This window comes from Bradysia coprophila (genome assembly GCF_014529535.1).
Source record: "Bradysia coprophila strain Holo2 chromosome IV unlocalized genomic scaffold, BU_Bcop_v1 contig_5, whole genome shotgun sequence".
In the NCBI taxonomy this organism is placed as follows: Eukaryota; Metazoa; Arthropoda; class Insecta; order Diptera; family Sciaridae; genus Bradysia; species Bradysia coprophila.
The window spans coordinates 2,973,357-2,999,496 of record NW_023503374.1 but is presented as its reverse complement, the minus strand read 5'-3'; the positions used below and the strand labels follow the sequence as shown (position 1 = coordinate 2,999,496).

General features: G+C 36.1%; 1 long non-coding RNA gene across 1 annotated transcript; it reads right to left on the bottom strand.

The window, feature by feature from the left end:
- Positions 1-16,914, bottom strand: LOC119071607. The gene is made up of 3 exons (XR_005086690.1): positions 16,904-16,914; positions 15,039-15,042; positions 1-317 (listed from the first exon to the last, which is right to left on the bottom strand). It is a non-coding gene; the product is annotated as an uncharacterized LOC119071607 (long non-coding RNA).
- Between the last annotated feature and the right edge of the window lie 9,226 nt (positions 16,915-26,140).

The following is a 26,140-nucleotide window of genomic DNA, read 5'->3' as shown; positions in this document are numbered from 1 at the left end:
CAGAAATTCTGACTAATGGTCAAAGAACGGGGTGCCTGAAGCCTTGAAACAATAGTGACGATTGAAGCTTAATATGATTTAATGAAAGCGTCTCAAGCGCAAAACTTAATTCGGAGTTTCACTGCTCAATAATCATAAACTCGTCACAAATGTTGAAATTGTTAGAACATAAATCGTGAAGAATTTTTTAATGATTGAAGCCTTTCTTTCTGCAAAATTAATTTTACCTAGTCTTTTCCACTTCCGCATAATTTACTCTTTTGTACTCTTTTTCAAGTAGGAAATGTACTCTCTTTGAAATTTGCGATCTGGGAACCCTAAATAAAATACTTTGCACCCGATGTCATAATAGTTATTTTCCTAACGAATGCTAAAATGATTTTTTAGCGAATGAGAGGTTTCCAGCTCGAGCCGGAGGCGAGTGCTGAAATCGAATTCGCTAAAAAAAAGCATTTTAGCATAAGTTAGGAACACCGTTTTTCCTAAACGACGTGGGAAATAAGCGACGAAGTCACGATATTTCAACACTAGTTAGGAAAATAAACATTACATGACAAGGGTTAAAAAGTTGAAAAGTAGAGTTTTGTGTGAATTTTGTTGATCAGAGGCGTAGCCGAGGTCAATAAACACACGAAAACGAGAAACAAAAGCAAAATTTTCATTGAAAATCAATATAAAATATCGATGACAGTATACCACTTGATTCTTTCGAGCCGGAGGCGAGTTCTGCTATCGAACTAACTGCAAAAGCCTATCAGCATGCGTTAGGAACAATGTTCTGACTAATGTTGGTGCACCTGCTAAATTTGTACTCAATCGAATTCCCCTCACCACTAGCTGCAAATTTATGCAAACCAATTCAACATACCAAAGCTAAATTTGCCTGAAAGTAGGGATCCGTGCGTTACTGTACATTTGCGTTACCCAAGGTAAATATATGGGTGGAGGTAATGTCACTCGGACGCGCGGCCTAGCACAATAGTTCGATGCTAATGACACTCTTTTTTTTAAAATGGTTGACTATTCATGGTCGTATAAGTAAGCAACACAACAACTGAGGGGCCGCAACATCACTCCTCCAGCTAGATAATGATTTACTTGTGTCTCACAAAATGTTGTACCTATCATAAAACAGATGGCCCATGTTTCAAGCAATTTTGTGTTGTTAAAGAAATGGAGAGATGGCGTTTATAGCGAACTTTCGTTCCATTGCACATCTGATTCGGTTCCGCCCATATATTTACCTTGACAATTACCTTCAGTGTTTTGGGTCGTCGTAAGTATAGAATTCGTTCACTGAATTGCAAAAAGATTTTTTTTTTTCAAGCTGCACGGTTCCACACGTTCCCTATACCATCTATCCGAATAGTGTCGTTGATAATAATCATTGCAATTATACGAATGTACGAATGGTAAACGTGTGTTGTTTGAAGAACTTCTCAAAGCTCGATGCGAAACGTTTGGAGGTATAATTCCAGTGTGTTATCTTTCAGACACGTTTTATAGTATATTAGATTGGTGTATGTAGTAGACGGGGAATGAATTTAACTGGGAGAGAATTTATTACTCAACTTGAAATAACAGTCAGTTGCGGGACGATATTGTTAAATGGCTTATGCATGGCATTCGGTGTGTGGCAATAACTTATTGCATGGAATGAATGTAGATGTATGTCGTATGTGAGCAGCTATGTTCGAAAAGCAGCGTTAATGGAAAAGCCTCCTTAAGATATAATCACTTCCCAAGTTATAATGAGATGTAGTTACCAAACAAACGTTAACGAAAATATTTGCAAAGATGTGATTATTTCCACGATCTCCAACTTTACATTTGCTTGCATGGTAGTGGAACACTTTTCTATTGACGAAGGAAAAAGCACTTTCGATTAAATTGCTCAAATTGCTGTCTTAATTTCCAAATGTAATGATTTAAACTTCTAATAAGAGCCGCAAAATAATTGGATGATGCTGGCGAAATTTAGAGACTCCATCACCACCGCTGCCACCACCGACGTTGTCATTAATTTTTATCATCAAATAATTTTATTTTATGGTTTACCGAATATTGCATAACCTTAAGTGCCTCAACAAAACATCATTTGGTTGCTAGCGTACGGTTAAATCAATTTTTATGATACCTCAAAATGCTGCTGTCTAACGCTGCTTTCTGTAACAGAACATTTTGCCGACATTTTGCTAATTTTGTATTACGCATTCCACCGAACTGTAATCTTCATAATTTTGCCAGCGATCTAAAGTTATTGTTATTATGCCTGCGAGGTATAATTCAAAGTTGACTTCTTTTTACAATGGGCGTGGAAATGGCTTGTTGTTACAAAACGTTGCGAGTTTAAAGTCGAGGTAATTTTGCTGCTCTCGAAATTTGAATGTAATTAGCTACCGTTCAAATAATGTGATTAATAGTAGGCCATAGAGGGACTTTGTTGCAGCTTTGCGGGAACTTGAGTAATAAAACACGAGATGTTTTCTGTTCGAATCGAAAAATCCGAATTAATTGTGAGACGTCTCCATTCGACGAGAGTTCAGGATGATTTGAACAATTAAAACAGCCGAAAAGTTCTGCTATACTCCCAAGGTTGTGGAACGGCAGGTTAAGACACTTCTGAGTCGATCACGAAGGCGGTATGACCGAGTTGCATACAACGTTTCTCTCAAGAAAGCCGACGAAAGTATTACTTTTCGTCACTGAGTTGAGAAAATTGAATACCATTTTTGAAAACATAAACAACATTTTTATTAATAAACAAAGTGACGATTCAAGGGAGAATAGTGTTGCAGTTTTCTCACTAGAATTGTCATTCGACCAATCAGAAGAGTAATACGGGAGTTTTCATTTTTATCTGTCAAACTTTTATTACTTACATGATTTATTACTTTATTACTTTGATTAAAGGGTTGCCGCCTTTTATTGTTCATTAATTAATTTATTACTTTATATAAGCGGTAAATTTTTTTATATCACCGCTTTATATTATAGGGTTGCCGCTTTTTATTGCCCCTTAATTACTTTATATAACCGCCAAATTTTCTTTATATCGTCGCCTTATATAAGCGGTAAATTTCACTTTATATCACCACATTATATAAAGAGATTGACGCTTTTTATCACACATTAATTACTTTATATAAGCGCCAACTTTTCTTTATATCACCGTATTAAATAAGCTGTAAATTTCCTTTATATCACCACTTTATATATGCGGTGGATTTCGTTTATATAACAGTGATACCTCTTTATATACGCGGCGCATATCCTTTTATATGTAAATACACTGTATAATTGATATATTGTTTACGGTATATTTCCTTTGTAAAAAACGGAATATAGGAATATATAGGTTGTAAACATTCTGTGAGAATTTTGTATTACATTTTAGCAAAATTCATGTTTCAGGATCTCATTGCATTGATTATAATATTTCTGTTGTACAGTTGCACAGTTTTTTGTTTCCGATAAAAAAAATGAGTTTTGGTCGCACATCTGGTATACATTTTCTGGTATTCTTAAAATGCAATGTTATTGCTCTTGTTTTTTTATCACACATTAATTACTTTACATAAGCGCTAAATTTTCTTTATATCACCGCCTTATATAAGCGGTAAATTTCCTTTATATCACCACTTTATATATGCGGTGGATTTCATTTATATAACAGTGATACCACTTTATATACGCGGCGCATATCCTTTTGTGTTATTTTCACTTATTCTAGGCGGTATAGTCACAGTACCTTTTGCTATAGGCGGTGTATATCCTTTGCAAAGACTATGCGCTGAACTATGCGCATATATTCCGTGTATAAACGGTGTTTCTTTTAAGTCCTTTGTGTTGAATAGTTTGTGAAAACATCGGTTTTTTTCTTTTTAAGTCGGTGTATATTCTCAGATGTGTTCCTAGAAGGAAAAATTGTCTATGGAATAGATCCGTGTGAACGTTGATTTTTTCTCACATTTTTGGTGATATTTTCTGTATAAAAAGGACTCAGTGCAGAACGAACAGCACAGTCTATTTCTGGAGAGAGGTACGATAGGTTGTACTTGTGTTTTGGTTTTTTTGTTGTTATTATTATTTTTTGAATATTTTGCGAAGATAAAAAAGTAGTTGGTGTTGTCTTGCTTTCATCAAATTGTTTTTGTCTATATTTGAGTGACACCTGGTGCTGAGAGTTTCTGGTAGCTGAAAATATAAAATCTAATTCGTTGAGAGAAAAAATCGGGTTAGAAAAACTAATTAGAAGAATAATTAGGGTGAGCAAAACAAAAATCCATTAAAGAAAAATTTTGGTGAAAAAAAATCTCACAAAACGATTCTAACAAGAAAAGAAAAAATCGCATCAGAAAACTATTTAAACTAATTTGTGTTGAAACATCTGACTGTGTAAAAAATGGATACACGGAACGATCATCCTATTTGTGAAGAGGTCGATGCGCGCACTGAGAGAGGAGACTGGTTCAATGAGTACTAATTCTTGGAGGTTGACTTGACTGAATGTTCGTCTATATCAGAATCTGACATGAGGGCCTATTATGAAGAAATGGGTCGTGTCATGAATGAACTTATCCTGTGGGCGAAAATGGTGCTGTGCAGTGTATTGATGGTGAAAGTTGTACTGTAGGGGGTACTACCGCGTGTACTGGTATACAATACGGTACTGTCCAATCTGGTAATGTTGAAAATACGAATGCAGCTGTAGATTCGAGTGGTGCGTGGTTGAGTAACCTTTACTAAATAGCCTCAATACGAACAACACACACTCAACGGATAATAGCGGCAGAGTCAAAATGACCCAAAATTATATGGGCTAAATTTGAAGTTTTTGGACAAAATGATGTATGGACGACTTGTACATTATCAAAAATAAGGGGCACCTTCCATACATCACTTTTCGATTGGACCACAGGTACCACCCGGAACCACCTGGAACCACTTGCAAAAATCAAGCAAAACTTCGACTCTGCCGCTATTATCCGTAGAGTGTGTGTTGTCTGTATTGAGGCTATTTAACCTTTACGATTGTGCACCTACTACTGGCCTATATATACCCGGACAAGAAGTATTGAATATGCCTCATGAGAGAATGTCGGTTTCTTCTTTAAAAGTCGGTGCAAATTCTCAGATGTGTCTTAGAAGGAAAAATTGCCTGTAGAATAGGTTCATGTGAGTGTTTGTTCTTTCTCATAGTCTTTGTGATATTGTCTGTATAAAAAAAGACTCGGTGTGGTATGAAGAGCCTATTCAAAGCACCTAGCAGGGTAATAGAGGATTTTACACGTCAAATAGTGTAGTTTAGCAGCCTTAATGGTAATTTTACAATGACATTATGAAAAAAAGGTATGGAAATATTCGCATACTTCGATTAAAGTACTACTTTATTTTTTTCTATTACTCTGCTGGGGGCTTTGGCCTATTTCTAGATGTGTTCTGTGAAGGAAAATTTGGTTTATGAATAGTTCCATGGGAACGATGGTCCCTTCTCACAGTTTTAATAATATTTTGTCTTAATAAGACCTCTATGTTGAAGAATCAGCACAGTCTTTTCTGTTGCGGCAATTTGTACTTGCCTTTTCGTTTGATTTCATAAATGTTGTTTATTGTTATGTTTTTTGTGACAAGTGGAAAGCCAATAAAAATTAGCTGACAAAGCTTGCGGAGAAGTGACATTTAGTTGGAAAAATTTTGTATGATCAGTTTCTATTGTATTTTCCTACATCATTGTGACTCGTATGCAGCGCCGATATCGTCCATAGAACCATGGTTCTTTTTCTCAAACTGTGAGAAACCGTCTTTAAAATAAAAATATTTGAATATAAAACAACTCTGATCGGTACAGTTTTGTTCTGGGGCTCCTCCCGTCCCCCGGCCACATGGCTGAAGCGTGTATATATTATTGGTCGGGGGACGGGGTTGGTCTTTGTCCTCCTCAACGATGGAAGGGGACAAGTTTCATTTTATAAAGAGCTACAATCATTTAGCAGCTCATTACCGAGTGATTCGTCGCAATCTTCTCACTTGACATAAAAGAGTTGAAAAATAAACACAAAAATATTGAAAAAGGAAATCTGACAAAAAAATTGTTGAAAAAAAAATTCTGACGAAAAAATATTGACAAAACAATTTTCTGTTAAAAAAAAATGTTGAAAAAAAAAAATTCTGACAAAAAAGTTTCGAAAAATAATTTTCTAGCACAAAAAGTGTTAAAGATAATGAAAGCTTCAACTACTAAAGACTGATGAGAATGACATTTGGTAACATATTCTTGTTTCCGGGGCACAAATATCTTGGTCCAGGCAATGAATTGAATAATGGTGCTCCGGTTGATAGTGACGACTTAATTGCGAAAGAACACGATTTAGCTTACAAAACTGCCTGTACTAGTGATGACGTACACAATGCCGACAAAAAGGCCATCTTAGCGTTTCTCATTGATTGGCTAAGAAACAAAAATTGGCATTCAGCCGTCGGCACTTAAACATTTCAACTTCTCATATTTCATCGCATATGCATCCAAACCCCATAAGACCCTATTTGGCCCAAAAGCACATAAAATTACCTTTCAAATGATACCCCACACCACCATGTACGGCTCGTGTAACTAGAGAAATATTGGTAAGAAAAGTGCAAGTTTTCGGTTGAAAACTTCAACTGGACATATTTCAGTGTGGATCAATTTTAAAACCAATGAGTCTCTATACGGCTCAATAGTACATGTGATTACCTTTCTAATGACACCCCACACGACCCTGTACGAAACGTGTACCCGGAGAAATTTTGGTAAGAAAAGTGCAAGTTTTCGGTTTTTGATCACCTTTCACCAGTCACAAAAGCTTCGAAGAATTTTTTTGAAAGTGGTTTTGGGTTCTAGGGTCGAAGTCCTTTCTAGGTACATATAAAAAAGTCCACTGGAAAATGCGTCCGATTTCGGTAGGCTGTTTTTCAAAAGAATCCCTCTGAAAGTAAATGAAACAAAACAGTTCGAAACAGACTTGACAACTGGAAACGGGATGTTACGCGATGGGACTCTTAGAGACCTCCAAAGTTATACATATAAAGAGCTTCGTGCAATTCTTCGGTTTCATAAGCATCATTGTAATAAATAAGGAGTTCCAGAATAATACTACCACAGTTTTACTCCAAACGGTGGCGAGTAAAGATAAAGAATGGCTGTAACCTGTCCGCATTGCTCGAGCACTCTTGCCACCACTTACAACTTAAAAAGGCATGTTTCTAGAAAACATTCAGAATATATCCAAAATGATAGTGACGAAGAAGTTGAAGAATGCGATAGTGATCAAGAAAGCGACAATGTTGGTACTGAAAGTGATCAAGATGATGAGGATGCAGAAGAAGAAGACAAAGGAGACAATTACTCAGGAGGACCAGAATCTACCGAAAGTCAAGCTACCGACTCAGCCGATGAAGATGGTACATACACATACGACGAAGTTGTAGCAGTACTAAGATTTTATCTGGAACAACACCAACAACTACAACAATGATTTTTTTTAATTATTTACTTGTCAGTGATTATGTAACAGTTAAGCTCTTCAATTAATTCCTTTGTTTTCATTTTAATATAAAGTACAATTTTACCAGTAAATCAATATCCGATTTTTTATTGACACAGTTTTACCAATCAAATTTCTTGAATCAAATTTTTTCACTACTTAAAACTTAAAAAGGTATATTTTGGCTTACGACAAAACTTCGTCATCTTTTTCCTTAAGTTTTTTTTCTTAATTGATTGATCCGCTTTTTTTTGTGCCAAAAAGTTTCTGACAACACAGTTTTGTATATAATAATTGAAATTTTTATTAATGAACATGTCATTAAGATGTAAATCTAAAGAAAACTTATCGATAAATGATTTCATTGAACCACCGTTTGACATATGTAGGACAAAACACGCAGCATACATACCACAAACTTTGATTCAAGTTGATGGAGCTGTTGCTCGTTTGATTCAAAAGTTGAACAATTTCTAATAACAAAATCTGTCATGTCATAGATGTATGGGGGAAATCCAAAGCTGTCGCAAAATGAACCTTTACGATTTTTATCCACATAAAGTCCTACCCAGTGAGTACCGGGTGAATACGATGACGAAAGGTTGATTATGAAGCCGTACTCATCCTTGTCCGACATTATAACATTCTTCAATTTGTCCATTGTGGAGACTTTAAATTTCCGATTTTTTGCTGAATTATTGATTTCCAAGAAATGCTGCAGCACAATGGTATTCATTGTATCTTTGACCAATTTCAACAAAGCGATTACAGTGGTTGACTCAGCTGTAGTACGGTCAAAGTGTAGGTCTAGAAAGATGTTCATTCATCAGTACCCCCTTTTTACCGTTCTTCATAAGGTTTTACAACAGAAATTTTCTCCTTACCTTCCAAATTGTCACCTTGTTTTCACCACTGATATTTTTAGTTTCGTAAAAATGCAAACAACCTGACTCTACGAACCCCAGACCAAAACTGTACTGATCTCACTACACAGGGTCGTTTCATATTCAAATATGTCTATTTAAAAGACAGTTTCTCACAGTTTAAAAAAAAGAACCATTATTTACTTGGAACTATGGACGATATCGGCGATGTGTACGAGTCACGATGTAGGAAAAATACGAAAGAAACTGATCCTACAAAAATTTTGCAACTAAATGTCACTCCGCAAACCTTGTCAACCTATTTTTATTGACCCTCCACTTCCACTTGTCACAAAAATATAACAAGACAACAGCAATTCTACAATCAAACGAGAAGGCAAGGACAGCATGCCCCAACAGAAATAGACTGTGGTGGTCCTTCTACATAGAGTCTGTTTTATGCCAAAATATTGTCGAAACTGTGAGAAAGAACCATCGTTCCCATGGATGTATTCATAAACTCAATTTTCCTTCACAGAACACAGAAATAGGCTGTGCTGTTCATACTGGACCGTCTCCTTTTTATACAGAAAATATCACAAAAAATCTAAGAAAGAACCGATATTCACGGGAATTTTTTTCCTTCATCTGAGAAACTGTACCGAATTAAAAAAAAAATGACATTCTCTCAAGAGTTATATTCAATACAAAAGACATTGAAGAAACACAGCTTCAAAACAGGATCTTCACTGATCGTCTGTATAGTAGTGCAGTTATATAGTCTTTGCAATCAGAAAATTTGTCCTTACCTTCCGAATTGTCAGAATCGTACGCCTTGTTCTCACCACTGATTTTTTTTAGTTTGGTGAAAATGCAAACAGCCTGACTCTACGAGCCCCAGAACAAAACTGTACCGATCAGAGTTGTTTTATATTCAAATATTTTTATTTTAAAGACAGTTTCTCACAGTTTGAGAAAAAGAACCATGGTTCTATGGACGATATCGGCGCTGCATACGAGTCACAATGATGTAGGAAAATACAATAGAAACTGATCATACAAAATTTTTCCAACTAAATGTCACTTCTCCGCAAGCTTTGTCAGCTAATTTTTATTGGCTTTCCACTTGTCACAAAAAACATAACAATAAACAACATTTATGAAATCAAACGAAAAGGCAAGTACAAATTGCCGCAACAGAAAAGACTGTGCTGATTCTTCAACATAGAGGTCTTATTAAGACAAAATATTATTAAAACTGTGAGAAGGGACCATCGTTCCCATGGAACTATTCATAAACCAAATTTTCCTTCACAGAACACATCTAGAAATAGGCCAAAGCCCCCAGCAGAGTAATAGAAAAAAATAAAGTAGTACTTTAATCGAAGTATGCGAATATTTCCATACCTTTTTTTCATAATGTCATTGTAAAATTACCATTAAGGCTGCTAAACTACACTATTTGACGTGTAAAATCCTCTATTACCCTGCTAGGTGCTTTGAATAGGCTCTTCATACCACACCGAGTCTTTTTTTATACAGACAATATCACAAAGACTATGAGAAAGAACAAACACTCACATGAACCTATTCTACAGGCAATTTTTCCTTCTAAGACACATCTGAGAATTTGCACCGACTTTTAAAGAAGAAACCGACATTCTCTCATGAGGCATATTCAATACTCCTTGTCCGGGTACAGTACAACTTTCACCATCAATACACTGCACAGCACCATTTTCGCCCACAGGATAAGTTCATTCATGACACGACCCATTTCTTCATAATAGGCCCTCATGTCAGATTCTGATATAGACGAACATTCAGTCAAGTCAACCTCCAAGAATTAGTACTCATTGAACCAGTCTCCTCTCTCAGTGCGCGCATCGACCTCTTCACAAATAGGATGATCGTTCCGTGCATCCATTTTTTACACAGTCAGGTGTTTCAACACAAATTAGTTTAAATAGTTTTCTGATGCGATTTTTTCTTTTCTTGTTAGAAACGTTTTGTGAGATTTTTTTTCACCAAAATTTTTCTTTAATGGATTTTTGTTTTGCTCACCCTAATTATTCTTCTAATTAGTTTTTCTAACCCGATTTTTTCTCTCAACGAATTAGATTTTATATTTTCAGCTACCAGAAACTCTCAGCGCCAGGTGTCACTCAAATATAGACAAAAACAATTTGATGAAAGCAAAACAACACCAACTACTTTTTTATCTTCGCAAAATATTCAAAAAATAATAATAACAACAAAAAAACCAAAACACAAGTACAACCTATCGTACCTCTCTCCAGAAATAGACTGTGCTGTTCGTTCTGCACTGAGTCCTTTTTATACAGAAAATATCACCAAAAATGTGAGAAAAAATCAACGTTCACACGGATCTATTCCACAGACAATTTTTCCTTCTAGGAACACATCTGAGAATATACACCGACTTAAAAAGAAAAAAACCGATATTTTCACAAACTATTCAACACTAAGGACTTAAAAGAAACACCGTTTATACACGGAATATATGCGCATAGTTCAGCGCATAGTCTTTGCAAAGGATATACACCGCCTATAGCAAAAGGTACTGTGACTATACCGCCTAGAATAAGTGAAAATAACACAAAAGGATATGCGCCGCGTATATAAAGTGGTATCACTGTTATATAAATGAAATCCACCGCATATATAAAGTGGTGATATAAAGGAAATTTACCGCTTATATAAGGCGGTGATATAAAGAAAATTTAGCGCTTATGTAAAGTAATTAATGTGTGATAAAAAAACAAGAGCAATAACATTGCATTTTAAGAATACCAGAAAATGTATACTAGATGTGCGACCAAAACTCATTTTTTTTTATCGGAAACAAAAAACTGTGCAACTGTACAACAGAAATATTATAATCAATGCAATGAGATCCTGAAACATGAATTTTGCTAAAATGTAATACAAAATTCTCACAGAATGTTTACAACCTATATATTCCTATATTCCGTTTTTTACAAAGGAAATATACCGTAAACAATATATCAATTATACAGTGTATTTACATATAAAAGGATATGCGCCGCGTATATAAAGAGGTATCACTGTTATATAAACGAAATCCACCGCATATATAAAGTGGTGATATAAAGGAAATTTACCACTTATATAAAGTAATTACCGCCTATAGTAAAAGGTACTGTGACTATACCGCCTAGATGAAAACAACACAAAAGGATATACGTCGCGTATATAAAGTGGTATCACTGTTATATAAATGAAATACACTGCATATATAAAGTGGTGATATAAAGGAAATTTACAGCTTATTTAATACGGTGATATAAAGAAAAGTTGGCGCTTATATAAAGTAATTAATGTGTGATAAAAAGCGGCAATCTCTTTATATAATGTGGCGATATAAAGTGAAATTTACAGCTTATATAAGGCGACGATATAAAGAAAATTTGGCGGTAATATAAAGTAATTAAGGGGCAATAAAAAGCGGCAACCCTATAATATAAAGCGGTGATATAAAAGAAATTTACCGCTTATATAAAGTAATAAATTAATTAATGAACAATAAAAGGCGGCAACCCTTTAATCAAAGTAATAAAGTAATAAATCATGTAAGTAATAAAAGTTTGACAGATAAAAATGAAAACTCCCGTATTACTCTTCTCCAATCGTCAAAAAACGGAATTTTCTCATGGCCTATTGAGGAGAGACAATACGGTAAATCATACCGCACACACGAAAATAACTATTTATTGTCTTCGATGATTTTTAGCCCCGTACGAAGTACTGGGGGCTTATAAGATTAATATGCCGTTTGTAACACGTCGAATTGGAAGCAGACAGTAAGGGCAAAGCATTTGGTTATGTTAATAGATGACGAATCCGCAATAAAAAAAATGTCCGTCCGTCCGTCCGTCCGTCCGTCCGTCCGTCCGTCCGTGACCCCTCTAGCTTGAGTAAATCACAAGCTTTTTTCAAAATTCTTTTTTTCCCCGATTGGTATCGACAAAAGTAAGGTCAAGTTCGAAAATGGGCATGGTAGGGTCGGCCCCTCCAGAGCTAGGGCCCTATAGGTGTTTTTCAGTCTTTCGACGATATCTACCGAAATACGCACGCAATAGCTGCTTGTGATATATCAAATGAAAGGTATTGACGAGTAGAACAAAGTTGCTGAACATTGTTTTTGGGTAAGATGCAACGTGGGCTTGTTGGGAGGGCTCAAAGGTCGTTACTCGGCCCTAAGTGTTTTTTGCACATAAATCGAGTAAATCTCATCCGATTTTGCTAGTTTTAGTTTTTTATGGAAGGTAATTGAATACCGAAAAGAACGTGACGAAAAAAGTTTCAAATAAGGGCCCTTGGACTAAGGCCGCTACTCGGCCCTAAGTGTTTTTTGCACATAAATCGAGTAAATCTCATCCGATTTTGCTAGTTTTTGTTTCATTTGAGAGATAATTGAATGCCGAATAGAATGATGGCGAAAAAAGTTTCAAATTTGGGCCCTTGGACTAAGGCCGCTACTCGGCCCTAAGTGTTTTTAGCCCCGTACGAAGTACTGGGGGCTTATAAGATTAATATGCCGTTTGTAACACGTCGAATTGGAAGCAGACAGTAAGGGCAAAGCATTTGGTTATGTTCATAGATGACGAATCCGCAATAAAAAAAATGTCCGTCCGTCCGTCCGTCCGTGACCCCTCTAGCTAGAGTAAATCACAACCTTTTTTCAAAATTCTTTTTTTCCCCGATTGGTATCGACAAAAGTAAGGTCAAGTTCGAAAATGGGCATGGTAGGGTCGGCCCTTTCAGAGCTAGGGCCCTATAGGTGTTTTTCAGTCTTTCGACGATATCTACCGAAATACGCACGCAATAGCTGCTTGTGATATATCAAATGAAAGGTATTGACGAGTAGAACAAAGTTGCTGAACATTGTTTTTGGGTAAGATGTAACGTGGGCTTGTTGGGAGGGCTCAAAGGTCGTTACTCGGCCCTAAGTGTTTTTTGCACATAAATCGAGTAAATCTCATCCGATTTTGCAAGATTTAGTTTTTTATGGAAGGTAATTGAATACCGAAAAGAACGTGGCGAAAAAAGTTTCAAATTTGAGCCCTTGGACTAAGGCCGCTACTCGGCCCTAAGTGTTTTTTGCACATAAATCGAGTAAATCTCATCCGATTTTGCAAGATTTAGTTTTTTATGGAAGGTAATTGAATACCGAAAAGAACGTGACGAAAAAAGTTTCAAATTTGGGTCCTTGGACTAAGGCCGTTACTCGGCCCTAAGTGTTTTTTGCACATAAATCGAGTAAATCTCATCCGATTTTGCTAGTTTTTGTTTCATTTGAGAGATAATTGAATGCCGAATAGAATGATGGCAAAAAAAAATTTCAAATTTGGGCCCTTGCACTAAGGCCGCAACTCGGCCCTAAGTGCTTTTTGCACATAAATCGAGTAAATCTCAAACGATTTTGCTAGTTTTTGTTTCATTTGAGAGGTAATTGAATACCCAATGGAAAGTTGGCAAAAAATTTTGGGTTTCTAAAATAATGTCGTAAATTGTTGGTTTTATTTGAAAGGTACTTCGTACGGGCTTTCGTAATTGCGCTATGCGCAATTTTAAAAATGAACAGTTTCAGTAAATTTGACAATGCCCAACTTGACTTGCATTTTGGTAACAGACGCATTAGAGGGTTGTAGACGTATTAGGGTTCCGGGCTTATTAGGGCTACGGACGTATTATGGTTGCGGACGAAATAGGATTACGGGTTGTACGGGGCTAAGTCGCAGCAAACGCTCCGACTGTTCTGATGCCTTGTTTTAAATACAACGTCGACTACTTAGACAACGTTTACTCAAAAATTGTTACTTCTTGTGTGATAAACCGTGTAAGTCATCCTTTTAAAGCTTTTCAAATTAACACGATGGATCTACTTGATTGTTTAGTTGATGACGCAAGCAGTCTGGCATGTCCAAAAGGTTCACTTGAGTAAACATCGAACTTACTCATAATCCTCGGTAGATCTAAATTCATTTGCTTCTTTTTCTTTTCCAGAAGGTAATGGAATAAAATCGCGGAGCGTTTTTTCACTTTAATCTGAAAATATTAGATAGATCGATTTGAAAACAAAATTTCCTCAAAATTTCTTGAAAGTAGATGACAGATAAGCTGGCCCAGCAATATCTTCAACTTTTCTAATACCTAACACCCCAAAAATCAAAGGAAGAAAAGCTTGATCCCAAGAAAAGTCTGATAACCCAACAACCTCCTATATTTCCCCTCAACAGAAAAGTTTTAGAAAAACGCGCAACAAATAATTAAACCCACAACTACCAAGAAACTTTCTAAAGACACACAAAGCGGGATGAACATCTATCAATTTAACACTATCAACTTGACAGTTTCAATCTTAGATGAAAACATCCTTTCTAAACCTAGCTCAAACACAGGCGAGCCTAATATTTCCAGCGAGAACTCATGAACCTATCTAATCCCTGGCAATCAAAGAAGAAATTTCACAGTACTAACTCACTCCACTTCTTAGAGTGTGTTGACAGTACATATGAACCTTTTCTTCCTTCTACTAGTATTCACAAAAACACCTCACACTTCTTAGCATTCAAAGGCCTTACATGTCGCAAAAATCGAACACCTCCCTAATATCTTCAAATACAATTAAAAGCACGTTAACATCATCTAAATACCAACCATTCAATCTTCACATAAGAGAATGAGTCATCTTTATACTGCCTATACAGAAACCAGAAGGTCCTACCTTATCTCCCTGCTGAAAAACTCTCTTTGAAATCAGAGTTTCATCAAAGAAGTAAAGATTCGAAGAAAGCCTATACTTAAAGACTTAAAGCATGGTAGCTAACAACTCCAGGACAAACATCTCTAACTTCGCCTAGCCCAAATTTCCATACAGTCACTACCCCACTCGACGTCCAACTTCAAATCTATTGGATCAGACTGTACGGAAACTAATTCAATTTAGTTGGGTGAAATTGAATTCGCAAATGGTAATTTTTATCACAATTACGGGCCTGCACACATACATTTTATCCCAGAACAATGAGCAAACACTGTTTGACTCGTTAATGTTCACGATAATATAAAAGAGAAAAAAATCGTCAACTCAACATTAATTTCTATCACGTGCATGTCGTTTGACAGCATACAAATTTCCAGCGATACTATCTTTTTCTCTTAGTTTGTACATTATTTTCCCAACGATATACATACAGTTACACACCAATATGAATGGAAGGAATACTTTTTCAGTTCCCTCCTCAGAAGGTACAACAAATGTACAGAGAGAAAAAAAAAACTTTTTATTGCCTCTTTAAAACTCTAATATGAGCTGCAGCAATACAACACTCCACACACAGCAAGAACAACTCTGCTTTTTCATCCAGTTAGTATCATATATGAGATAAATGTAATCGCTGCTGCTGCTACTAATAATACAAATATCTTGTGTTTGTGAACAAAAGCGAGGAATTGCATTTGGAAATGATTGCACAAAGAAGTTTTTATCCCTCCAAAAAAAAAAAACTGCAAACTTTACAGAAACTTTAAATTTCAAAATTGTCGTGTAAATATAGCAGACGTTTCGAGCTTAGATTATTTGTTATACTCATTTATGCTTGTACGTTTTGCTGATAGTACAAAATTTACTGTTTCTCTATATGACTCGTACAAATTATGAAACGTTCCTGTCGCATTTCAAAGTTACATAACAGCAGCAAATTGAAAAGTATTTGAGAAAATTGTTTACAAAAAAATACCAGTTCGGATTTATTATCGTTTCTTGTTATCAATCTTTTGTCTCAATCGGAAATGTGGAGTCTATAGAGGGTTTATCGGATAAATGAAAGAACATACTTCCAAACAATACTCCGACAACTCCTAAGAACTAATATGACTAGATGAACGTAGTCGTTTTTAATGTAGACAGGGAAGTAATCTTGCTATATAATAACACCTAGAACACTTTGGTACACTTAGGTTCAGCTATAGCTGAACTATAGTTCACCTGAACCGAAATAAATACCACGAATGTTCCCATTACAATTGTTTTAGTTGAATAATTTGAAAATACATAATTATTTGTGTACCTGTTTTGGACGATTGATTTTAGGCAATTTCGCGGATTGTAGGCCGAACGAAGTGAGGCTTACAAGCGAAAGTGCCTTAAATCAACCGTCCCAAACAGGTGCACATGTAGGTTTTCATGCAGAGGGCCGGAAACCCGAGAAAATTCGAAAAATTACCCTCATTTTCGGCCCCGAAGCATGAAATGTACTATTTTTTGATACCAACATCGAAAGTTGATACTTTCGCCCTCGAAATCCGGGGCGAAAGTAAAAAAATGCAAGTTATGTGTTTGAGCGGGGAGAAAGAAAGAATACATAAAGCGAAAGTCAATTTACATAATGCGAAAGTCGACTACATAATGTAATAGTCAATGAAAGTAGATAAGTAGGTATGGCCAGTCCATACAAGTCGGAGCACATACGGATTTGCATGGCGCCACCTCAAACGAACTCATTTCTAGTGGAAATTTGCACTAGAAATGAGTTCGTTTGAGGTGGCGCCATGCAAATCCGTATGTGCTCCGGCTAGAACAAATTTGAACGTTTGGCCATACCTATCTATTTACTTTCATTGGTAATAGTCAACTCTTGTCAATAAGTGTACTGCGATCAAAATTGAAATGAAGCATGCGCCAGTGCTCTTATTGAAATTAACATACGAAGTTGATACTTTTTGTTGCTGAATGATTTGTTAGTTATTTGTTAATTTTTGTGTGTGTTATTGTTGTGATGGCTGAATAATTAAATTTTTGATATACCAGGGGGCTGCCGCCCCCTGGACCCCCGCATTTTCTGGCTAAATGCCTTCATATTTCAACATTTTGTTCTGCTGTTTGCGATACGTATCAACTTTCGATGTTGGTATCAAAAAAAATAGTATGAACGACTCGGGGCAAAAATAAAAAAATTCAACCTGTGCGATTGAGGCCCTTGCCTTCGGCGCGGGCATCAACTCTCGCACACGGTTGAATTTTTTTACTTTCGCCCCTTGTCATTCAATGTACTATTGTCGCTGTCACCCTCCAACAGGGGAGAAAATAGGAAATTCCAACGATAGCGAAGTTTTATGGCCAGTGCGGAACGAGGGCCACGAATCGCTCGAGTTTGTATTTCCTATTTCTCCAAGTGGGGAACACAATATTTGTCGTAATATATGTGCGAAATATCAGTTTGTGCATTTTTTAAAGCAACAACATATCACTATTGTTCAGGGTAGAAAATGTCTATTGTATGCTTGCTAAGAGGGCCGAAAGTAAAGCTGTCAATTCGCGGGGCGAAAGCTTTCGCTTTCGCCCCTTGAATTGACATTTCTTTACTTTCGGTCCTCTTAGCAAGCATACAAAACTTAATACGTAACTCTTTCGGCCTCCTCAATCGATACGTAAATAACTATTTTTCCTATCAAATGCGGTGAGAAGATGGTATTTTGTAGACGCTCTATCTGGTGATTAGTTCAGGTAAGAAAAGTTTTTTTTTTAAGCTCTTGTTTTTCCCATTAACAACAGTTTTATTTCATTTTCGCAACTGTTTTGGTTTTGTAAAATTGTTGACACAAAATGATATTTTTGATTCGTGGATAAAAACAGTTATTAACGCCACGCACGGTTGAAATGGTTATTTGTTCGGAGAAAATAGGCAATTCCAGCTCGAGCAAATTATGGCCCTCACTGCTTTACGCAAACTTTCTCTTTTGTTGGAATTTCCAATTTCCCCTAACTGTCAACAAAACATCATTTTCTTACTTTCTTTTTGTCTGGATAAAATAAGATGTAGTTGTACGTCAATCCTTTCACTTTTTTGAACTAGTTGTGATCTTTGAAATCTGGTATTTAACGTGACTCTTGCACGAACCATTCGGTGATCACTACCTGCTGAAAAATTGTCTAGGACCGTAACGTTCTTAACGGTTGACTTACAGCCAGTTATGATGTAATCGATCTCATTTTTCGTTACACGGAAAAGTGAAAGGATTTACGTACAACTACATTTATTAAGGTGGTAAAAATGCAAAGTAGCCTTTGCATTTTACGTATAAAATTAGAAATTAGTCAACAGTGTTCGATTCTACAAACAAATGAATATGGTGGTATTTTGAGAGCGTCGAAACGAAGTTTGTTTGCTAGAGAGGGTATTGAATAGAATGATACAAAAATCTATTTCATTTGAGCTCCATTTCCCAAACTGATGTGTCCTATAGACAACTATGATAATGCTGCAGTGCAGCAACTGAATGTTACATAGCGATCACGTAAAATTGCAAAGCATCAGCATAGCAATATGGGCCATGTTTTATAGCGCGAAGGAGTTACATCCTGTTCGTTTGTTTCAGCCAGCATAACGATATTTTTATTTCAACCATACTTTCAAAATCATTTACATTTATAATTTACGAAATGAGAAAAGTCAAGCAATAACGATATATGCAAATTTTCGTAATATCAAGGGATGCATTCTAATTATACCAAACACTACACACCAGAGGCAAATGATCGCTTCAAAAACACTCGAGCAAAGTGTAATAAAACTATGTATGGTGCGGTTGGCGATGTTTAAAACCCATAGTTATGTAAGAAAATGTAATTTATTTTCCACTCGGAGACTAGCATTTTGTTTTGCTGATGTATTTATTATTTTATTATATGAAGTTATGTGTGTGCACTTGATAGCTGGTGGTGTGCTTTCGGGGAAAAGATCTATAATATATTATTTTGTCTTTTCATGCAAATTAAAAGCTATACACATGTCTGGGTGGAAAAGTTTTTAGTTTCTGTTGTAGATTAGAATTTAAATTTATGGAGTTATACTTGAGTGGTTGGCTTCTTCTTCTTTTTTACTTTCAAGATGCTAACTTATATTTTATCTTGGTGAAAACAGAAGTTAAAGCTTAATGGAAGTGTGTGAACTCAAACTTTTACATGATACGATTATGAGTATAAATTGGTAATATAACTCTGGTGTCTAAAGGTTATTTTAACATGTTTTGTTTTAGTGGGAAGTTATGCTGTTGAATTGCTTAATCCAGAAAGAAATTATTTTCCTTCTGCAAAGGAGAAAAAAAAGTTATTTTTTGTAAAAAGTTGATTGGCTCACAGTCCCATATTGCTACCGTAGAGTATATTACACTAAACATGAGTGTGGAATGAAAATCAAAACGGTCGGAATGAAATTCAAGAGAGCAACGAGTGTCTGTGTATCATATATAAAGTTTTATTGTATTGGCGGAAACGACCAACTTATCGACATCATAAGCGATAGCGGAGGTTTGTGACGCTAGGTCGACTTCCCTAAAAAAGAACAACCAACGGGAGATCTAAGGAATCTATATACATATAGGGGAACATTTTACCTTTTCCATACTAAACCGGAGAAAGTACTCTTCAATACGAGTTTAACGAGCTATAGATCATTACAAACGGTTACCTACATCCGGAGAAAACACTACTTGAAACTAAAACACCGTCACACATTTTTAGCACTTTCACCATATTCGAGTTAATAGAAATGTTTCATGTGGGTTTGATGAAAGAAATGATATCATTATCATTTCTCTGGGGTTTGATATACGCGTTCACACTGACCACTTGTTTACGAAAACTGCGCGCGTACTTTTGCTAAAACTTACGTTAATTCAATCTTAAGACTTTTTCACCGGTAAATCAATAAATTAATTTCTGTAAACCTCACTTAATTTCTGTAAATTTAATTAAAACATTTTCATGAACATTTCCAAAAAACGCACTTATATGAAAGGTCAATTTTGTGGGATCGGAAATGGACCCCTCCAGAAAAAATTCTAGTGGCCCATAGGTACCAAAAAGCCACATACAAACTTTTTTCTTCATCATCTGCAGGTGGCGAAAAATCAAAATTTGAAAATTTTCGAGTAGTTGATTTTTTTCCATTCTAAAAACCACCACGACCAGGTTGTACAGTTTTTTCAACCTTAAAACAGCATTTTATCTTTCTATGAGGCCCACTCTAACATATAAAAAAGAAAAAAATTGAAAAAGTTTGCTGGCCGAGTTTTTGTGAGTGTTCAAGTTTCGCCGAAGTTCGATTTTCCACAATTTTCAATATGAAAAAAAAAAAACGTTTTTTTTTTTGGCCGAATTATTTATAAACTCGTCTTGCGATAGTTCATTGGAAAGGTATTTCCATAGCGGAAGCAGAAATAGAAACATTACCAGAAATATTTTTTTTTTTTTTTGAGTTATACCTGCTACAAAGCCTAAAAACAGGCTAAATTTATCAGCATGGAGAAAATTGGATTTTTTAATTTGCTTATTTTTACGCTCTTTTGGTTATAAACGTATTTTTCGTTACTAATTTATGAATTTCTGTCAAAAAATCGCATTAAGTTTCTGTATTAACGGGTCGGGTGGCTCAGTGGTGAACGCACTGGACTTCCACCGAAATGGCCCGGGTTCGATCCCCGGTGCTGACATTGCTAGGAATTTTTCTCTGAGAAGAATAACGTCCCTAAGTTCACCCAAGCTTCATAAATTGGGTAGTTATGGTATTCGATGCCCGTAACGAACTGTACACAATCATTAGCACTGATGATGTCACTCATAAGTTGCAAGAATGTGTACGAAGAAACGAAAAAGCCGATGCACTGGAAACACGTGGTTGCAAAGCTCTATCGCTGCTACTTCATCATAGATGGCGCTAACAACAGCGGAGAGAATTCGTGAACGATGATAGCCACAAAGAATCGTGGATCACAAGCAACCATTGGCACAATTGTTGGTAATGCACCTTCCTCCCGGCACACAACTACATTGAATGTACAATGCAACACATCCACACAAAATATACTATAGAATTACTATAATGTAAGAATGTATAATAGGCTAAGTGCAATGTAATGAACAGATATAAATGTAAAAAGAAAACTTGATGTATAAACCATACGAAATAATAAAAAAATAAAAAGTCAATTTTCTCCTTACTGATAAATTTAGCCTGTTTTTAGGCTTTGTAACAGGTATAACTCAAGATTTTTTTTTCTGGTAATGTTTCTATTTCTGCTTCCGCTATGGAAATTCCTTTCCAATGAGCTATCGCAAGACAAGTTTATAAATAATTCGGCAAAAAAAACGTTTTTTTTTCATATTGAAAATTGTGGAAAATCGGACTTCGGCGAAACTCAATGACTCACAAAAACTCGGCCAGTAAACTTTTTCATTTTTTTTCTTTTTTATAGTTAGAGTGGACCTCATAGAAAGATGAAATGCTGTTTCAAGGTTGAAAAAATGTACAACCTGGTCGTGGTGGTTTTTAGAATTGGAAAAAGTTTGTATGTGGCTTTTTGGTACCTATGTACAACTAGAATTTTTTCTGGAGGGGTCCATTTCCGATCCTACAAAATCGACCACCCCTAGTTGCCATGCTTCATATAAAATGTACGCGAAGATGGCGAAGATTATGAAATTGAAAAATTTGTTTCTTCACAAAATTTTTGGAACATTTTGGAGTTTTAGGTATTTATTCATTTGGTGTGCTTGTTTCAATGGGGAATGTGTGTTTAGGGTTAAAATGTCCAACAAAATGGCGGCAATTGTATCAATTTTTTGTATTTATTGTATTTAGGCCTATATGGCACGGCACAAACTTAGTTAACGTAAATTGCTAATCATATAGTTTCGTTGACAGAAAACTTTTATCGATATTTCAAGAAAATGACGGCCATCTTGAAATTTCGTATTTTTGAGATATTTTCGGCTATACGGCATGTATAGTTGAGATGATAGAGTATCGCTTGTACAGTTTCGTTGGATGAAAAGTTTTTTTTTCGATATTTCAAGAAAATGACGGTTGTCTTGAAATTTCGTATTTTTGAGATATTTTTGGCTATAGGGCATGTAGCGAATTGGGATAAAAGTGTCACTTGTAGAGCTTGCTTAACTCTAAAAACCTCAAAAGAGGAAGAGGTGACGCTAGTACTTTAAAAGTTAAACTTCCAAAACATTTGATATCAGTTTTGGTGACGCATTCTGCGCCTCAACGTAATCAATTTTGACCAAGAAAATTTTAGCAAGAAAATATGTCAACGAGAAGTTATATTCGAAGAGATTTTACAACGAAAGTTTTACAAAAAAAAATGTGCCACAAGTGGCAGATGCTGACGAAACTCCTCATACGACAATAATCGTCTGCCACTTTGTGACGCATTTTTAGCCCCGTACGAAGTACTGGGGGCTTATAAGATTAATATGCCGTTTGTAACACGTCGAATTGGAAGCAGCCAGTAAGGGCAAAGCATTCGGTTATGTTCATAGATGACGAATCCGCAATAAAAAAAATGTCCGTCCGTCCGTCCGTCCGTCCGTCCATCCGTCCGTCCGTCCGTCCGTCCGTCCGTCCGTCCGTCCGTCCGTGACCCCTCTAGCTTGAGTAAATCACAAACTTTTTTCAAAATTCTTTTTTTTCCCTATTGGTATAGACAAAAGTAAGGTCAAGTTCGAAAATGGGCATGGTAGGGTCGGCCCCTCCAGAGCTAGGGCCCTATAGGTGTTTTTCAGTCTTTCGACGATATCTACCGAAATACGCACGCAATAGCTGCTTGTGATATATCAAATGAAAGGTATTGACGAGTAGAACAAAGTTGCTGAACATTGTTTTTGGGTAAGATGCAACGTGGGCTTGTTGGGAGGGCTCAAAGGTCGTTACTCGGCCCTAAGTGTTTTTTGCACATAAATCGAGTAAATCTCATCCGATTTTGCTAGATTTAGTTTTTTATGGAAGGTAATTGAATACCGAAAAGAACGTGACGAAAAAAGTTTCAAATTAGGGCCCTTGGACTAAGGCCGCTACTCGGCCCTAAGTGTTTTCTGCACATAAATCGAGTAAATCTCATCCGATTTTGCTAGATTTAGTTTTTTATGGAAGGTAATTGAATACCGAAAAGAACGTGACGAAAAAAGTTTCAAATTAGGGCCCTTGGACTAAGGCCGCTACTCGGCCCTAAGTGTTTTTTGCACATAAATCGAGTAAATCTCATACGATTTTGCTAGTTTTTGTTTCATTTGAGAGATAAGTGAATGCCGAATAGAATGGTGGCAAAAAAAGTTTTAAATTTGGGCCCTTGGACTAAGGCCGCTAGTCGGCCCTAAGTATTTTTTGCACATAAATCGAGTAAATCTCAACCGATTTTGCTAGTTTTTGTTTCATTTGAGAGGTAATTGAATACCCAATGGAAAGTTGGCAAAAAATTTTGGGTTTCTAAAATAATGTCGTAAATTGTTGGTTTTATTTGAAAGGTACTTCGTACGGGCTTTCGTAATTGCGCTATGCGCAATTTTAAAAATGAACAGTTTCAGTAAATTTGACAATGCCCAACTTGACTTGCATTTTGGTAACAGACGCATTAGAGGGTTGTAGACGTATTAGGGTTCCGGGCTTATTAGGGCTACGGACGTATTATGGTTGCTGACGAAATAGGATTACGGGTTGTACGGGGCTAAGTCGCAGCAAACGCTCCGACTGTTCTGATGCCTTGTTTTTGTAAAACTTTCGTTGTAAAATCTTCGTTAAAAGTAAGGGGTTCTACTTACTCAAGGAAGTCGATGTCGACGTGTTGCAAATGTTGTGGCAAACCTGTCAGACCCCAGTACTTCGTACCGGTCTAAAAAAATTTCAACTGCTTGTATGCCCGAAAACATCACATTTCTACCATGTGATTATTGTCCCAGAAGACGAAAATATGCAGCTTTGAAAAGATATTACTGTCCATGGCAATAATATCGCCCAGAGGATTACATTATCTCTTTCTAGGAGATATTATCGTGTTTAGGATGTTAATGATCGCTTTTTCGATCAATAATATCATCTCTGAGCGACAATATTGTCCACAACTGCATATTTTCGAATTCTGGGCGATATTATCGTCCGGGATGCCCTTTTTAAATGAAAACAAAATGCGGCATAGTGACGACGACGTGATCAGCATCAGATGCTTGCGCTGAATTCCGTCTGCGACAGTTGAACGAATGCTACTCAGCTACGAACTTATTTGCACGAATTGATTTATTGACTTAGCATCAAGTTCGTCCAACTTTCGCATTCCATTAAACTTTTGTCAATAGAATAGTCGTCATGATAGAGACGGTGAAATTCGAAAAATTCCTCTATTTTTATCGCATTTTAAAATACTTTTACGACGACCCAATACGATTTCATGTTCAATCTGGTTAATAACGTTGATAAATAACGTATGAGTTGGAGCAGCATTGTCGAAAACACAATTCATAACGGAAGAAAAATAACCCACACACAATAAATACACAGCGCCTATTGTAAAAATGGTCGTCTTCGTCTTCCCAGTTTTTTTTTGCGTCTTTTTAAAAACATGTTTTGTTCATATAACTTTGTACTGCCTATAATCAAATTGCCGATGGCATTTTTCGTAGAGATAAGAAATTGTACCTTTATTTGTCTTGAGCTTTAGGTAGATACACATTTCCAGATATTAGGTTAGGGTTTTTCTAAGATATGGAAGAAGATGAAAATGTTGCTCTCACATGTTATGGTAAAACTTAATACAAAATTCAATCCCCTCAATTTCTTTTCGTTCTTTTTAATTTTTTTTTATATTGGAGAATATTTTTCCTTCAATTTATTAACCGTAACGTTATAAGTTGTTGTTTTGATACACCATCACGATTCGAATAATAATCATCATAATAATCATGGTATGCAAACACTTATGAATTAAATAACCCACTTCTTTTAAGAGGCTCCGAGTCTACGGTTTTGATACAGACGAAATACTGTGGCTCCACCTTGTTTCATTCGAATGAAACGCCTAATGGTTATTCTTAAGCTAGATGCTATTTGCACATTATGCGAGTCATCATTTTATAATATTTTGGTTAGGTGTTCCCTAAGGCAGCTATTAATCTAGTAATGTCGAAGCGGAAATGAGTGTGGCACGAGTCAGCAAGGTCTGCTAAATTGAATGTGCCAGGCTCTTTCTCCAAGTAATGATACACTAGATTCTTCGTGTTTAAGATAAAATCGGCAACAGCGACGTCTTCGTCATTTTCTCCCTCTAACGCAAGAATAATATCAAGTGAATCAAGGGCCTTTCTACCACTATCGTCTTGTAATGAAACAGTCCATGTCCATATTTTTTCCCAATGCGTCGTCAAGTCAAAAATGTATCTTTAATTAAATATTTTAATTTACTTCGCCCTGTGAAATAAGTCAGACGTTTTCAGGTACGTAGTCTCAAAGCCTGTAAGGAGTCATAATGACTCATTACAAGAACCGCCCCCTTTATCTCATCCTTATAAATCAATCCCTCCTCTGCCCGTATCTGGTCCGACTCTCGCTCACCTATTCACCCATTTATGAAATACCCGGTGTTAATAAACGATAGTAATTAAGCGGCCGAATAGCTAAGATAAGAATTGTGTATTAGATTAAGCTTAAATTATAACGTAATACGAAAAGATGAAGGGTCTTACGCCAGTAAATGCTTTCCCTTTCACAAAAACCAAACAAAAATAAATAAACACAGCGACCGAATCGATTAAGAAATATATAATTCAAATATTAGGCAATCTGTTAGCCCTCTGTTAGACAACTAAACAAGCCAATTAGAATAAGTCACCTGCGATTGACATTTAGTGATAAAAGATGTTTGTAGAGT